A 17,969-nucleotide genomic window follows, 5' to 3' on the forward strand; every position below is an offset into this window, starting at 1 on the left:
CATGCCTTCTAAAGTCCTAGCATGGGCCCCAAAATAGAACACTGCCTGGGCAAATCCATCGACCCCCCCACTGAGCCATATGAATGAGGCTTCTTAGAGCCATCTGCACTCAGTTCAGTCTTTAGGAGGGTTTTCAGGGGTCCCTGCTATTCTTTCCCCCATGTTTTATGTTTATGGGCCCCCCAGGAGCTTTGGAGGAGTCTGTGGAGGAGCAGAGCTGTGGGGGCAATTGGAGGACCATGAGGGTACTGCTTACTAGCCGATGGGGGCTAGGTGGAGGAGCTGGAGAGCAGCTCCGTCCTTCGGGAGAAGGCAGCGAAGCACTAGACTGGAGCCTCCCTGGCTTCTGCAGATGGTGAACCTCCTGTAGCTGGCCGCTGTGAGACTCACTTTTGATGAGTCACAGGAAGCTTGCTGGGAAGAGAAGTCAGGAGAGTCCTAGTGCTTTCCTTGCTTGCTTCTCTTATGCCTCTGTGCTGCTTCAGGAGTCCCCCATCCCCCATAACTTCTAGCAGGACACCTGTTCCACCCCATACCCTCATGCTCTCCCATAACCCCAGTCCCATGCATGCCCCCATCAAACTAGCTTCCTCCATTTCCTCATGCCTCCCTCTTACTGGAGATGTGATTTGTGAGGAAGAAGGGCTTCCAGGAAGGCCTGACCCCTAGGTGTTTTGTCGCCCAGGGTGGAAAACATTTTTCACTTCCTCCCCCCACCCCCAGGTTGCTTTGGCAACTGCCCCAATCGCCCACCCCTAAGGCCAGCTTTGATTCCAAGAGGAGAGATGGGCTGGTGTGGGCACTTGGAGCCAGCTCATGGGCACAGGAGAATGCAGAGGGGGAAGCATTGGTGCGTGCCAGTTATTTTTACCTGACTGACTGCTGTGACTCTTGGAGTCAAAAGGACCTCGGGAGGCCCACAGGGAGTGGGGACTGGGTGAGAAGAGGGGGTTGGGAGGAGGAGATCAGGCAGGGCATTGCCCCTCTCCCTCTGGACTTCCTGGACTCTATGGTAGGGGACACCCCTCAGTGAACCTTAGGATGTTTCTCAGCCCTTTTCAGAAGCTCCAGGCACCATGCTGGGTCCCCCACATCATCCCACAAGACTTAAGAGGCTTGTTGGGTCTCCTCACAAACCTTTTTTGGGGGGAAATGGCCTCTGTTCCATTGACCAGACTCCCCAGAGATAGGGTTATACCATGGGGTCTAACTCTGCAAGGAAAAGGGACAACAACTTGTTGTTTAAAACTGTCTTCATCTTCCATTTGACATGCGTAATTGCGCCCTTATCCAGCAAAACGCTTAAGCATGTGTGCCTAACTCTACATTCATGAGTAGTTCCACCGGCTTCAGTGAGACTACCCATGTGCTTAAAGTCAGGCATGGGCTTAACTGCTTTGCTGGATTGGGATTTCAGTTCACCTTAACTGATGTTTCAAAAAGAAATTAGACTTTTATCAACTAAATTTTAGTCCTGGGCACTAGATAGCCACGGGAGTTCAGTCTATTAAGTTTGATCTCTTCTTCTGTCTTTTTTGCTAGGAAGTTGCCCTCCCCTCCTGGAAAACAAGTTTGACAAGTTTTGAAACTCTATTCAACACTTTTTTCAATTTATAGTGTGTCATAATTCAGAAGCGCCTGATCTGATTCTGTTAAAATTTGGCTTTTTAAAAAAATCTATCCTAATCTAATCTACCTCCTGATCTAACATATGGATTTTGAGCCCAATATGTAAACTGTACAGCAGTGGAGGCAAAATTGGATGTTTGACAGGAGTTTAGTTGCAAGCTGAACCATGGAATATTGGTGACAAAGGTCCCCCACTCACAACATATTAGCTCTGCTGGAAATTTCTCGTCTTTCTCGGTCGCTGGAAATAAGCAAACCTGGGGCTCAAATAACGGCGCTGACAATGAAACACCAAATAGAAAAATAAAGCGGAAAAATAAAAACACTTCCCCTCCATAATGCAGAAAATGAGACCTCCTTTTCAGAATGTACAGTACGTAAAACCCGTGTAGGATTTGGACTGGTATAGCTCCAGAAATACCGCATGCTGCTGCCTGTGTGCAGTGGGTGCATGTGTGTGTGTGTTTGGCAGTGGCACAAAGGAAACCCGTTGATGAAATTCATAGGATTAGAGGCCTGATTCCCGGGGATACACTTGGCTGAATGCAATTAAAATGCCTGTCAGGCATTTGATACCAGAAACCCCTTGACAAACTGCTTAAGCAGACGCAAATGCAGTATCCTATTGTAAGTGAATGATGGCGGAGCTGGCTGCCTTGTCATCCTTCTCGAAAATTCTGTGGCCAGTGAGCTCCCTCTTCCTCTCCCACTCGCCCTCTTTTCCTTTTCACCACTGCAGGGACTTTTTCTAATTTGCCGTTTTCCTTTTCCCAACGTACACATGGTAGATGCAAGCTGGTGGCTTGCAGACTGCGTCTGTCTGGAGATAGGCAGCGAGCCGATGGATAATAATGCTCCGGGAGAATGATTATGCAGCAGTTAGTTAAGGATAGGCTTTTGTGGTATGGCAGCATATGAGCTGGTAATGATTTTCTTTTTTAAAATGTCAGCTTTGTGTGATTTCGGAAAATTAAAAGAAAACCACCATTGTGTTGTAGCATTCCGAATTCAGTCTGCTGGGTATTAAGTGCTGCATTAGTGCACATTGGATCAATTCAAGATGTGTATATAGTACATGCTGTATGTGTATATGTTTCTATATATGTATCCATGTTAGTAGAACAAAAACAATTAGTTTTTTTTCCCGTTAGCTGAAGAAAATATCTTGTTTCATCAAAAATAAAATATTATCACTCCTTTTTTTTTTATTGGCTTATTTTAACAGATTCTCCAGCCTTTTGTCTCTGACGAGGCGCACTGATTGGGGTCTGCTTATTCCACAGATCAAAAAGGTAAGGCACATTATTTTTTAATATCTTTATAAACAGATAGGAGTATGGAGTTCATACTGATATGATCTTCTAGAAACGTATGTGCTTCTTCATTCTGTCATACTGTGCTACGTTACAGCTTTACTTGGGCATTAAATCTGATCTCAGTGCAGACTGTAAAAGTTACTTTTAATATGTATGTATAAGCTTAGATTGCTTGATCTGTGGTGACTACCTCATCAGGTCAGTCATTTCAGCCACAGTGGCCCCCAAAGGGGTAAATACTAACGTCTGTTTACCTGCTTACATGGATTTGGAACCCCTATGAAAGCTGTACAAAATCCTCCATCCACACTGAGAGTTAATAGCGTTCGAAAGGGGAATCTTTTTCATATGGGTTTTAGTGTAACTGAAAGCTACATATGATACTAAGAATGGGGTTAAATTCATTGGCTTGCTTTAGCCAGGTAAGATCTATCACAGAACTCAGACCTGGAAGCATAGAGATGGCTTAATACTCTATCATTTTCATGGGTGGCAGAGGAAATTGCTGTTAACCCCCACCTTGCTGCCAGAAAATGCCTTGGCTTAGGTTTTGGTGCATGGAATTTTAATGTACCAGGTATATGGGGCAACACTGAAGGAGCACATTCCCTGTATTTATTAGATACGTCATTCAGCACAGAAGAGGCTCTTCCTACATGTTGCTACAAAAGCAGCAGAATCTGCTATTTATGAATGTTTTGTTACTGAAACTTAAATGAGAATGTATATTCTCCTTCTCTTTCTTGATTCTGTTGTTTAGTCCTTTGAGACTATCTGCATAGCATAGAGGCCTACTGGAGAAGTCACTGGAGAAAGGAGCTCTTTTGTGATAGGGCCCTCAGAATGAGGACCTTGCAAACTGTGTGGGATTTTTGATAGGTTCTAAGTGTCTTAGGAACACAAATCACATTGATTTTTCAATGGAACTCATGGTCCTAAGTCACTTGGAAGTTTTTTCAAAACTGCTTGTGTGTCTCCTGTTTGGCTGGAGATAATGTGCATGATCATCACTCATTAACCCCTATATATGCCATACTTCTCCCAGAATCTTCCACGCCAAACCTCCCAATGGGCATCCACTCAGTTGTCATGAAATTGATCAGGGTCCTTTAAGTCTATATGAATACCTTTCTTTAAAAAAAAAAAAAGATGTTTTGGAGAACTCCAACAATCAAACAAAATTCAGAAGCATGTTGTTCATTTTGCTTAACTTCTGCAGTTATATCTCATGACAAACCTACAGTAGCCTCCTAGAAGTAATGGGATTTCATTCATCTAATCTTTACACAAAGTCCATTGGCCTTTTAGCTGTTAAGAGACTGGTTATGCCAATATCAGTGCTGATCGAATGACTGAAATAAGAAAAGATCCAAATCTTTGCTCAAAAAAATGAAGCTGAACCAAACCCTGAATCAGTGTAGAATTCAGAAAAGTTTAACTTCTTTTAAAAATTAAGCCTCTAATCCTGCAAATACTTATACATATGCTTAACCTCTATGGGATTACTCATGTGCTTAGAGTTAAGCATGTGTGTAAGTGTTTGCAGGGTTAAGGTCCACACTTGCACATATGTCTTCATTATCCTGTTTCATGGTATCTTCTGGGGATATCAGAAGCCCCCCAATCTCCTCCCCACACACACATGCACAAAATTCAGCAGGAAAGGGAGTTCTTGTGGTATTTCCACCCCGGGTGAAAGCAGGAATAATGGAAACTTTGTGAAAAAGCCCGGTCTCCTGAGATTTCCAGTGCAGTTTCCAGGTGTCAGATATTGGGACGAGTCAGAAAACATGTAAACCCAATGGTACTTCTGGATCTTTGCTCTCAACTAACAGCAACTGCTAACGGGCTTCACTGTGAATTTTGGTTTAATATTTTCATTTATGATCATAATGAAATTGGACTTCCTGTACAATCAAAGTTGAGTGATAGATGCTATTTCTGAACTAAAACAAGTATGTTTTTCAGGCTGTCATCAGGCCATTCTGACATGCTTGATAATTATTTTCTGACCAGAATCTTGCCTGTAATGGATATTTTATATAATATACGTATATACATTCTTCTACAGCTCTCCCTCTTCTGACCATCATATTTTTTCTGTCTTTAGGGGGATTTCTGCTGTTTTTCAGATTTCCCTGGGTAATACATTTCTTCAAGGAAATGTTATGTTTTGCATAGATGGTGTTAATAATATTTCCTCCCTGATATTTATTAACATGAGGACTCGTTATGGCTGAAAGGCATTGAGCAGCAATGTGTATAAAATTCTTTGATTCATAAAAAATATCTTCAACAACTTGTTTTAGGCTAAACACAAGTCATTTTTCTCTCCCCCCCTCCAACCCTTGTAATTTCACTTCCATGATCCTAGGGCAACAAGCCAAACTGCGGTACCAATCTGAATTAATTAATGCTTTCCAAACGGTGCTTCAAGGACTAACGCTGCTTACTAGTCTTGATGTCAGCGTTCAAGGTTTTGCTGCAGTACTGGAGAATTGTAAAGGAATGTTCTCCACCAGGATAAAAATAAAGAAATAGAAGTGAGGTTGTCATTAACAGACCATGTTTGACTTGCACGGTTTTTCACCAGTTAGTGAATGATGAATCAAAATCTCAGATTATGCAATTCCTTTGGATATGAAGCTTTTCCTCTCTTATGGAAATTCTTATTGAAGTGTGCAGCCATTTACCAAATCTTTTATGATCTCCTGAATGCAGAAAAAAATCAAGTTTCATCTGTTTGTTTATACTGCAGAGAGGAGATGACTTAAAAATAAACTATATATAGTTTTATACCTCCAATTTATGCAGTTATAATTCATTTTAACCCTGTAGCTGTAGCCAGCTCCTTGGTACTCCTACAGCAAATTGTCCCTTCTGTCTACAGAAAAGAAAAGTAATAGGCTGCTATACTATACATTACGTATGCTGTTTCAGTTATTATATATTATATACACCTCTACCCCAATATAATGCGACCCGATATAACACAAATTCTGATATAACTTGGTGAAGCAGTGCTCCGGGGGGGGGGAGGGCTGCGCACTCCGGTGGATCAAAGCAAGTTTGATATAACACGGTTTCACCTATAACACGGTAAGATTTTTTGTCTCCCGAGGACAGCGTTATATCGGGGTAGAGGTGTATTATTTATACTGTAAATAATCATTTGGAAACAATGTTATTTTCTCAAAGCAACCATTGGGTTGCTTACTGTATTAGATTTGTGCTAGGTTGACAGGAGGCATTTAACTAAAGGTACAAACCAGTGGAGACTGTGGAGAAATGGCAAAAAGAAGGGAGTTTTGTGGAGCAATAGGAATAAAGAACAGAAGCCAAAAAGTATAGAGGCAATGACGTCTTAGATTATACTTTCTGAACTCTTGGGCATGAAGCTGGAGTTCTGTGATATTTTGGCATCTACTTTATTTAAGCAGATGACAGTGTGGCCACGTTCATTGAAGGCATTGAGAAATACTGAGTGTAACTTTTACTGGGAGTTGCACCAGTGGTGAGTCTAGGCCTCTGGGCCTGTCTGAATTCCTGAGATGAAATGGACATCTCGTTCTTAATATTGTTTATTAAGAGGTTTATCATAATATAAGCACAATGCAGATTCTTACCGTGCCCCTTTTTGAAAGAATCGACATTGCTGGTAAGCAGGGGTTCTACTCTAGAATTGTTCCAGGAGGAACCTCAATTTTTTATTCAGCTTCCCAGCCAAATTCATTGCACAGTCCACCAGTATCAGTTTTCTTAAATCATGTGAAAAATATCCGAAGTGGATTAAAGCCAAGTCGCTCTTCTTTAGGACAGCTGAATGCTGAACATAAGTGTGCAGTTTGGCCATTTCCTTTATTTTAGTGGCAGTAACATACATAGTTCCCTCTGTGCTGATTTTTTTTCTTTTTACCTTTCTGTCATAGACATGTATATGGCCCCGATTGCCTTGGTATGTGAGCACCTCACAAGCTTCAATGTAGTTATCAAAACACCCCTAGGTAGGGCAGTGCTCTTATCCCCATTGTACAGCTGGGGAACTGAGGCACAGAGAGGCTAAGGTCACACAGGAAGTTTGTGGCAGAGCAGGGACTTGAACTCTAGTCACCCAAGACGTTGGTTAGTAGCCTAACCACATTAATCCTCCTGTATTCAGTGGAATACACCCCCTCTCCTCAAGGCCCTGTGGCGATGAGTAAGATGGACCTCTTATCAGACACAGCCCATCGGTGACACTTCATCAGTAGCTTGGCTACAAAGTGCAAAGTGAGACTGGGTCAAAAACTAAACCCAGATCAGTTGCATGGCATTAGGCGCCGTTAACTAGAGGAGGAAAGGTGATTAAGGCACAGGCCTGGTAGACAGGAGACTTGGCTTCAACTGCTGCAGGCTGCTCCTTGTCACTTTTGAAACACTTTATGTGTCTGTGCCGCACTTTTCTCATCCATAAAAAAGTGGGATGGTAGCATTTGTCTGCCTCCACGGGGAGCTGAGTCTGAGTCCTAAAGTTTGAAAAACACTTTGAGATCCTCTGGCAGAGGGAACTGTGTAAGTACAAAGTTTACTTAAGGAACCTAGATGCCAAAGTAACGGGAGCCTCGATAGTATATTGACCTTAGAAATGGGTGTATTAGTAATAATAATTAATTAATAGCACAAATACATGAGGCTGAAATTTTATTTTCCCAGGAATCTACTGGTTAATGACTTGGCTCCATGTAAGGTTCCTTTCGATGTAAATTACATGGTGATCCCACAGTACTGAGTGAGGGTTAAGGTAGACATGATGAATAGAAGTGAGTCAGTTCCCTAGTCCCTTGTTGTACAAGATATTGCGCTTATGGGGGTGTCAATCATACTTAGATTGGTATGTGGGAGCAGGGAAAGCCAAAAAGAGATTGCACTGGCAGGAACAAGCAAAGAATACCGCCGACTCGTCATTTAAAAACCTGTAACATTCTCTGAAAGGCCAGGTACGAAAGCTAACCTCTTCTGCCAGTCCCTCTGATGGTCAGAAGACAGTTTTTTGATTATTTATCACGCAAAGGAACCTCTAAATAGTTGTGCAATGCAGCATTTTCAGTGCCATTTTGGTAATACATTATTGCAAAGCTTGTGAGAAATCATGGGCAATTTATTTTAGTACCTTGGGTGACAGTCAACTCTAAATCACAAAAGCATTTTCTGAGTCATCACTGTTCTTGCAAGGAGGTGACTTTCTAGGTGCATGTGGTTGTTGAATCAGATTAATTTTTTTTATACTGGCAGCTTGAAAATATTAAAACACTGCTTGATTGGATAAAACAAAAATGAGTCAGATTTAAGGAAGCTACTTACCACTTACACAATGAAGAAATGTTCAGAAGCTACCAGTGGGAAAGGAAAGTAATGTAGGATGAGAGCAAAGATCCTAGGGTTGTATGTTATTCACAGGGTAAAATTTTCAAAAGTGCTTAAGTTCCATGGATTCCTAAGTCACTTACTTTTGAAAATGTTACCTCAGCCTTTGTGCAAAGCTCTGAGGAATATCACTGGGAATTGCATGTACAGAACAAAATGGTTTGATGTGGCCCATAACTACTAAGGAAAACATTGGAAAGGACAGTTGGAAAACCTGATCAGCAGTTCATGTAGAGTTAGGGTACTCAGCAGTGTTTTACATCATTCTTCCTCTGCTGTCTTCTCCCGTGCTAATGGTCATATTAGACTATTTTGCTCATTCAGAGATGAGCCATTAGTTAGGGTTCTTCAGAGTCTTTAACACAGGCGTGTGGCAAAGCTACTCAGTTATCCACCTCTAGTCAGTGTCTTCTATCTCCTAACTTTTTATGGTCACTGACGTTCTCCAAAATACTGGAATAAAAGAAGGCAGTTTGCAAAAATAACTCTTGGCTCCTATTCTGTTCTCATTAGACTGCAAAAGGAATCTGATTGGGTCCTATATCAGTCTTCAGATCATTTAAAATGATTTGCACACCTTTTTTTTTTATACAAAAGGGTGTTCTACTAGTAGAACTGTCTTTACACTGGTGACATTACAGTGCAAAACTATATGGCCAGATCCTGATCTGGTGTAAATGAGCCTTGCTCCATTGCAAACAACAGAGCTATGCTGCTTCACACCGCCTCAGGCTCAGGCCATAGTGTGAGGTTTAAGACCTGGGTCTTGCACAGATTTATGCCTGTGTTTATCGTTATGCCCCATGAGCTGACCCATTGACTTTAATGGGACTATTCACAGTGTGTAAAGTGAGGCACACGTAAAAGTCCTTTTTGCAGAACTGGGGCCTACAATTTTGTTTGGGCAGCAAGGAAGCTATAAGTTGACTAATGATCGCTTCTCTCTTGCAACTGTATTTTATATTTTTCTATGAATGCGCAAATGTAATATTAAGGTTTTGTTGTAATTTCTATGCTGCTTATTAGCAGAAGGGGAAAAAAGTAGGATTGACCTTATTTTGTTTAAATGGCGGCTTGAAGCCTTTCTTGTCTGGTAGGGTTTTAAAAGTCTGTCAGATATGGCGAGATTTAAGATGAAGCCATGTAGGAGAATGGCCGTTAGGGAGAAAAATGGCAGAACTAAAAAGGTTTGAAAAGTTGTTGATGAGCATGTCTGTTAAGGGACAAATTCTGCCCTTGGATTCACTTCACTCAGAGCCATGCTGTCACAGCAAGGAGTTTGAACTACTAAATATTTCCTGTCCGTGTAGTATTACCACAGACAAATGGGTAATCTTCTTTGAAAACTGTTATGGTTCTACTTGTGAATGTGTTTGAAAACAAAAGTGCCCCATCTGTTCCACCTGAAATCAATGGCAACGTTCCTTTCACTTCACTAAGAGGAGAACTAAATCATTGGATTATAAATTCTTTAGGGTTGGGCAATGTGATTTAGGATTTGTCTACACATAAGTCAAACTAGTTGCAAAACTCTGTCAGACCCTCCTCATTTGATTCAAGAATGGCTTATTTTTATTTAGCTTAAACCTGTTCCTAATTGATTTAACTCTCTATAAGCCAGGTTTATATTGATTTCAGGGGTCCATGCAACCTTTTGCACTGATTTGACCAACTTGATTTTAAATCACACCTGTTGTTAAACCATGGCTACAAAGCATGCAGACATGCCATTACCCTGCCTCCCACCAGGTGCTGCACACCCTCGTGTAACCTCATGCACATCCTCATGGTCCTCTTGGGGGGGGGGGGTAGGGTGACCAGATGTCCCGATTTTATAGGGACAGTCCTGATTTTTGGGTCTTTTTCTTATATAGGCTCCTATTAGCCCCCACCCCCTGTCCCGATTTTTCACACTTGCTGTCTGGTCACTCTAGGGGGGGGTGGGTGGCTAGCACCTCTCAGGATCAGGTCTTAGATTCACACATATTCCCTTCCCTAATGAGTTTACCGTCTCATGGCTTTCTTGTGCTCTCAGAGAAGTTAAAGAGAGTGCTGCCATTGATTTCACATGGTTACAAAGTGCAGTGTAAATCTGTAATGCTGGATACATGCTTTTTATTATTAACAGTAATAAAATATGCTTAAATTAAGCTTGTTATGGAGTCATAATTAGGAATACACGCTGTTAACGGGCATTTGTAGTAGGCAGTTGTTACACTGTATCGTCTAAATATAAGATAAAACACAGAACCGCTGTTACATTATACTGGATTTATTTATTAACATATGTCTAAAAGAGCTTTAGACTTACTGATTCATAGATTCTAAGGCCAGAAGGGACCATTGTGATCATCTTGTCTGACCTCCTGTATAACACAGGATATAGAACTTCCCCAAAATCATTCCTAGAGCGGATCTTTTAGAAAAATATTGAAATCCAATTAAATCCAGACTTGATTTAAAAATTGTCAGTGATGGAGAATCCACCACAACCCTTGGTAAATTGTTCCAAATTGTTCCACACTCAAAACAATGTGTCACATTCACACAGTCGTTTATTTTCCTTCTTTCTTTTTAAAACCACAATTAAAAATGGAGGAAATTCAAGCAAAAAGCTGCAATGCTCAATATTGTTGCGGATGTGATTGGCACCCGGAGAAGAGAAACAACTGGTCCTGTGTGGGTATTGGAGAGATTTCAAACGTTTACCCCACTCTTTCAGTGGCTGCAATGGTCTGCTCACACAAAACTCATTGCAGATTCAGGGCCTTTGTGTGCTCTACCATGCAATGACTCTGATCCAGCAAGCTCGCCATAGGAATTCCATAGTTTATATTGTAAGCTCTTTGGGACAGGGACTGTCTTTTCACTCTGTGGGTATGTGCACACTGCAAACAAAAACACCAAGAACCCATGGCAGCTAGTCTCAGAGCCTAAAAGTAGCTGTGTAGATGTTCCATCTCGGGCTGGAGCGCAGGAGCCTGCGAAGGGAAGTGCCCTTCAGAGCCCAAGCCAGAAGATTGACATGGTTGTCCTTAGGCCTGAGTCTAGGCCTGAGACTTGCTGCAGCAGAGTTGGTTTGTTTGGTTTTGCCGTGTTTACAGTGCTTACAGGAGCGCTGCCAGCTTTTCCGCCGCCCTAGGCGGCGGAAGGTCCCACTCCAAAATGCCGCCCCCCCTCAGAGGCAGCGGAAGGTCCCGCCGTCGAAAAACCGCCGCGGTTGCCGCCCCCCAAATTGCAGCGCCCTAGGCAACCGCCTAGGTCACCTAATGGGTTGTGCTGGCCCTGAGTGCTTAGAACAATGGGGTCCTTTCCCTTGAACGGTGGCCCCTAGGTACTGCATTAACACAAATAATAATAATAACAACAGCCACAGAAGACTTGCAGAAGTGGATCCTACAACTATATTTCCTGCAACATCTAGGAATGAAAGTTGGGCAAATACAACAAACATTTCTGCAACTATTCATTCGAGTCTTAAATGTATATACTAGGACTGTGTTCGTGCTCCTTTTCTGTTTGCTTTCCAAACACTTATTTTCAAGTGGATTTTTATCAGTGGCGATGATCATGAAAAGTCAATGTTTGGCTCTAATGCTCAATCACAACACTACCTGAAAGCAAATGTCAAACTGTAACTAACCAACAATAGTGTGACTCTTGGATTGCCATTGTCACTGTTGCAGTTAGATAAGGAAATCAAGATTAGCACTGTAGGTGGATCATCATAGAAGTCATCTGGTCAAGGTATAGAAACAGTACCACAGGATTTAAGTAACAGCTTGCTAACAGTTTACAAATCAAGAATAAACGGCTGAAGACATTTACAAATAACATTTGAATCATAAAAAAAAAGACATTTCTCTGTGGACATCTCACAAATAGAAAACAAAGGCAACGTTTGACAAATAAATTGTTTGTTCTGAATTTTTCAGCCCCCACTAATTCTGAATTTCCTTGACTCAGTGGGGTTATGTCAGACTTGACATTCGTAATTGAACGGGTTTAACATAGGTCTGAGTCTTAGATTGGGAGCTCACGGGGGCAGGAACTGGCTTTTTGTTCTTTGGGACCCTGGTCAGAATCCTTAGGCATTACCAAGATAAAAACAATATATCATAATAATCTAACATTAATTTGTTCTCAGTGCCCCTGGCATGCTGTTGTGTCTCATCCCATATACAACAATATTCTGTCTATCTACTAAGGGCATTTGTAGACTTAATTGGTCTCCAGTTTTCTGCCACTACTTTTCATTCACCATAGTTCTAGTCACTAACAAATTAGTAACTGCAGCCTGCATGCCTGTGCATAATCCTGCTTTGGAAAGAAACAGTCAGATCCCCGTAAGAGCTTCTGTTGGAAGGCACTAGAGGGGGCCTGGGGAACAGCTCAGCAAGTCTCTCTGGCTGCCTTGTGTTGTTTTTTTAATAGCTTTACTGGTTGTCAGCATGCACAGTGGTTGTCAGCATGCACAGGAGGTAGTAGTGGGATAAGGGGATATGCTAAAAAGACACATTTAGGCCTTGTGCATGTAGCAGGGAGTAATCCAAATATGGGTCCCACCAGCATAGACTGATCACCCTAAGGCACTTCTGCTAGTGCCAGCCCACAGCCATCTGCTGTACTGACACATTGGTCTATTTCAGATATGGAAGTCAGTGGGGGTTGTAGAATTGAGCCCTGGAACCTCTAGGTTTGGCAGTTCATAGTCCCGGCACCTCTGGGCTTGTTGCATCAGTTATGAATGCAAAAAAAAAAAAATTGTTTGAGCCCTGGCACGTAATTGCTTGAGCCCCAGCACCTCTTTCATTACAAATTAAGCACTGTCTCCACTGCAATTAAACACCCCTGGCTGGCCCGTGGCAGCTGACTGAGGCTCAGGCTAAGGGGCTGTTTAATTGTGGTGTAGATGTTTGGGTCCCTCCCAGCTCACGGTCTTCTAGAGGCCAGGCTCCAGCCCAAGCCCCAGTGTCTACGCCTCAGTTGAACAGCCTTTAGCCTGAGCCCCACAAGCCTGAGCCAGCTGGCACAGGCCAGCCACAGGTTTTTAATTGCATAGTAGACGTACCCTCTGAGGGTACCAGCATCAGTACTTGGGAATTTGCACTTGACAGACAGACAGTGTAGAAAGCAAAGTAGTACTAGTGAGAATCAGAAGGCAGAAGTCTCTCTGCTTTTGCTGCATTTGATTGCACACCGGTTGCATTCATTTATGTCGTTGTTTGCATAAAGATTGGCACACAGTTGAGAGTAGTCTACATCTTCCAATTTATTTATGATCTCAAGTTCACTTTTAGATTTCTGATTTGTACATGACATTTATTACAGTGGTTCTGAACAAGGGGTACGCGTACCCATTGGGGTACGCAGAGGTCTTCCAGGGCGTACACCAATTCATCTAGATATTTGCCTAGTTTTACAACAGGCTACATAAAAAGCACTAGCGAAGTCAGTACAAACTAAAATTTCATACAGACAATGACTTGCTTATACTGCTCTATATACTACACACTGACATGTAAGTACAACATTTATATTCCAATTGATTTATTTTACAGTTATATGGGGAAAATTAGAAAGTAAGCAGTTTTTCAGTAATAGTGTGCGGTGACACTTCTGTATTTTTATGTCTGGTTTTGTAAGCAAGTAGTTTTTAAGTGAGGTGAAACTTAGGGGTTTACAAGAAAAATCAGACTCATGAAAGGGGTACAGTAGTCTGGAAAGGTTGAGAACTATTGATCTAGAGCAGTGTTTCCCAAACTTGTTCCGCTGCTTGTGTAGGGAAAGCCCCTGGCGGGCCGGGCCGGTTTGTTTACCTGCCGCGTCCGCAGGTCCGGCCGATCGCGGCTCCCACTGGTCGTGGTTCACTGCTCCAGGCCAATGGGAGCTGCTGGAAGCGGCGGCCAGTACGACCTCTTGTTTTTTCTTACATTGCAGTGTGTGAGACTTAGAGTAGGAAATCACTCCATCTCTGTGGAAAGAGCAGTATATTTGCCTAATTTATCAATACAATCCATATTAGAATATATGCAGAGGAGGAGCCAGCTCTGGGAGGAACAGGGAGTTGTGACACCTGGTATCTGCGATGAGAAGGATGATGTGGACCCTGCTTCTGAGGCTCCTGCAATAGCCTTGTTCTGGAGCTGGTTGAAATGTTCTGAATTTTGATTTTTTTTTTAAAGATATTTTTCATTGACATTTTGAAATGTGACCAAAAAATAAATGTTGTTGCTTATCAAAAACAGTTTGGTCTTTGGGCCTGAAATTCATTTTCCATGAACAGTCAAATGAACAAAACTTTGTTTCCTTAAATATTTAATGAAAGGGCAAACCAGGATACATGGCACATTGAAATGTGGTTTTCCCTTTGCCAAAATGTTTGCAAGTGATTTTCCTCCCCATTGTTCACCAAGCTCCAACTAAATCCATGAAGAAAAGAGATAACAATTTGGAATATACACAATGTCAAACGGTTATATCTGTGACCAAGTATTTGCTTTCCGTATATTTTCTTAGCATTTATGTTTACATTTCTCAGGGCTCTTTTTATGCCTCCAGTAGCCATTTATGAGCCTGTAATAAAACTCTGATTGCCCCACAAAATGCCTTGTGCTGAGTTATTAAGAGAGTCAGGGGACATATAAACACAAACTCTTGATCCTGATAAAAAAATAGAGCAACACTGGAATTCAAATTATTGTTTAAAAGGCTGTTGTAAGGATAAAAATCCTGGGGCAAATTCATTCCTGGGGTAACTTAGTTGACTTCGGTAGTCAGCGATGACTTTGGCCCAATGTGTGTGTGTACATGTGTCTCTATGGTATGTATTTTCAGGTCTATTTTAAAGCAATATCTTTTAATTTTATACTGAAAATTAAATCACTAAATTGAAATAATGTTTTAATAAATTGAATGTACTTGTTGTTATTCATCCTGCACTTTGCCCTGCTTAAAAACAAACACAGACTGGTTCTTTTTCAATTGTGCTAGCACCAAGGTGGTATGTTTAAGTTTCCATCACTGAGAGAGACTGTTCAAGTCAGTGCTTTTAAATATTAATCCTGAAATAAAATTGATTAAAAAGGCATGAAAAAGGTTCTGCTGTTGGGCCTGATCCAGAGCCCACCGACTTCAATGGAAACACTCCCATTGATTTCAGCAAGCTGTGGATGGGACCCATGAGGAGCTGTGATCCCCTTCTCGGGCCTGGCCTCTTCTCACCTGTGCCACTGTTTATTTAATGTATAAACCTTAATGGGAGGACATAACGGTTTGTCAGCATCCCTTCAAAGGAAAGTGCTCATTCGGCATTGCAGTCTTCGCTGTCCTCCTTTTAACAAAGTCCTTTTCTTCTTTAAAAGAAATAAAAAGAAATCGCACGATAAATTGCCCCCATCTTGTGAAGGAAAACCATGTGTTTTAACTCAGTACCTCAGAAGGCCTTTACAGATTTGCCGCCCTGTTTGTTTATAAGATTCAAAGACAGCGTGATTTCATTTCCTAGCTATGTTGTCTACAAAGATCCTAGGAAGATGGCTATATAAAGATTAAGGCGTGTTGAATATAAATCACGTGTGCAGCCCTCGCAAAAACAATTAGTTGCTTGAAATGCTGAACCTGCCGGGTTGGAGTTGATATCAGTCCTGCTGATACGCTGCACAGCAGCAGTGAGGCAATGGCACTCAAACTGTGTGAAGTTTTGCTATAGGAAGGTTAAGCCAGTGGATTGAAGTGATCCTTGGAATATTAAAATCCACATATCCCCAGAGGAGGGCCTGCAGACTGTAATGTGGTGTAAGAATGAAAACTTGCTGAGGTAATCTCCCTCGCTAGCCCTCCTTCAGTTCTCTTCCCCGTCACCCTCCCCTGCCCCCCCGCCCCCAGTTTATCCTGCTGCCCCTTGCTTCTGATTTCTCAGTGTCATCAGTATCTTTTGTCAGTGGTAAGATTCGTCTAACAGCAGAAATATCACTAAAATTGGTCCGGGATCAAGGTTCCTTAGCTGCTTAGTGGGGATTAAGTCTTATCCACATCATTCAAAATTCACTACAATCTGTCCACTCCCACCTCCCAGGCTGATACAGCAAGGTCTGTAGTTTTCTGTTTATTCCTCTCTCTTTCTGGCCTGTTTCCTTCTCCCTCCGCACAGGAACTCTGCTTGGGGACAGTCTGCCTCTTTGAAGTGGAAGTAGATCAGCAGTCATTCGTATCGCCTCTGCCTTCTACATGGCTGCTGTCTCCTTTGTGGCTCAGAAATCTCTTGACGAAACATTGAGTTTATCGGGTCAGGCACTTTGTGTCTAACTCCATGCCATTCTGCCTCTCACGAGCTGCATCACTTAGTCCCGGAGCTCTCGTCCATATGCTTGGAAGGCAATCAAAATGGATACACTCTTTATTTTAACCAGTTGAAAGCAGCCGTTAGAAGCTTTTCTTAGTTTTGGCTTGTCAGACAGAATAGGCAAATTGTAAATGATAAAGTGGAAGGAAGAGGCATGCCCTTGCACCTTCCTCAGAAGGTTAGAAGGTTCTGTGCAAAGAGAGCGTGTGCTTAATTTAACACACATCCAGAGCAGTGGTGGGGATACTTATCTATTTAAATAGAGTTGATGGCTATTGTGTGGTTGCCATCTGTCCTCTTTCATGCAGAATAACTTATCTTCTTTTTTAACCCCATCTTATTGGACCTCTAAATCATTGGCCAGTCCACATTCGTTGCTGGATAAAAGAGCTGTCAGTTTTTCAACAGAAAAAAATGTCTCCCTGTTGTACTTACACATGGATCCCTTGTTTCCACAGAGTCTTGCACTGTTAGACAATTGTGATTGGTTTACAACACAACGATCTTTTGAAATTCTGTCTGTCTTCTTATTCACGTCGAGGGAATTTATCACAATCGTTATCAGCAAAGCACTTAGCACATGCTTAAGTCCGTCCATATTCAGCAAATCTCATAAGCCAGTGCTTAACTTTTCATTGGGATTTAGTGCTTTGCTGAATCGGAGTGTATAGGACTTTCCTTTTACACAGTGTATTGGAGCTACGTTTGTTTGAATTATTCTGAATGGAACTGGGAGTCAAAATATATTTTATAATTAAAAAAGAAATTGGTAGAGAAATGACGGCAGGTGTTGGGGAATGGAGTAAAAGGGTAACCCTTTGAAGGTTTCACAGGAAGATTTTGATAGCAAGGAATGGGAGCATCAAAATAATTTAAAAACAGACTATCCACAGTTGTTAATGTAAAGCAAATGTATAGTGCATTAGACAAAATGCGACATTTAATAGTGGCTTAGACTTTGTGGCTAGCACTGTGTAAATCCAAATCAGTCAGGGAGCAGTCCATTGGCCAGTGTCAGCAGACGCTGCAATTTCACAATCCGTAATTATGCTAGATCGTTACTACCATTGCCTATGAATGGTGAATAGACTGAAGTTCTCCAATTCCTTGGTCCAGACTCTGTTCTAATTACATTCAGGCCACCCTCGTAGGATTGCAGGTGTCACACAGTTGTAGATGGTGGTAGGATTTGGTCCATTATATATTTTTATCATTACATTTTTAGTAAAATATTTGCCACATTAACAATAAATGGTGTACAACTCATGTGCTCTAGG

At 41.9% G+C, this 17,969-nt stretch overlaps 1 protein-coding gene across 3 annotated transcripts in view; it reads left to right on the top strand.

Moving 5' to 3' along the window:
- MAP2 (microtubule associated protein 2) overlaps nt 1-17,969 on the top strand; it is a 319,652-nt gene that overhangs the window by 136,801 nt on the left and 164,882 nt on the right. For all 3 annotated transcript variants that reach the window (XM_026647705.2, XM_026647706.2, XM_026647707.2), the window contains exon 3: nt 2,855-2,921. The gene's annotated coding sequence lies outside the window, so the exon portion shown is untranslated. The remainder of the gene's footprint in view (nt 1-2,854; nt 2,922-17,969) is intronic.

This window comes from Terrapene carolina, unplaced genomic scaffold (assembly GCF_002925995.2).
Source record: "Terrapene carolina triunguis isolate 2854851 unplaced genomic scaffold, T_m_triunguis-2.0 Scaffold62, whole genome shotgun sequence".
NCBI classification, from domain to species: Eukaryota; Metazoa; Chordata; order Testudines; family Emydidae; genus Terrapene; species Terrapene triunguis.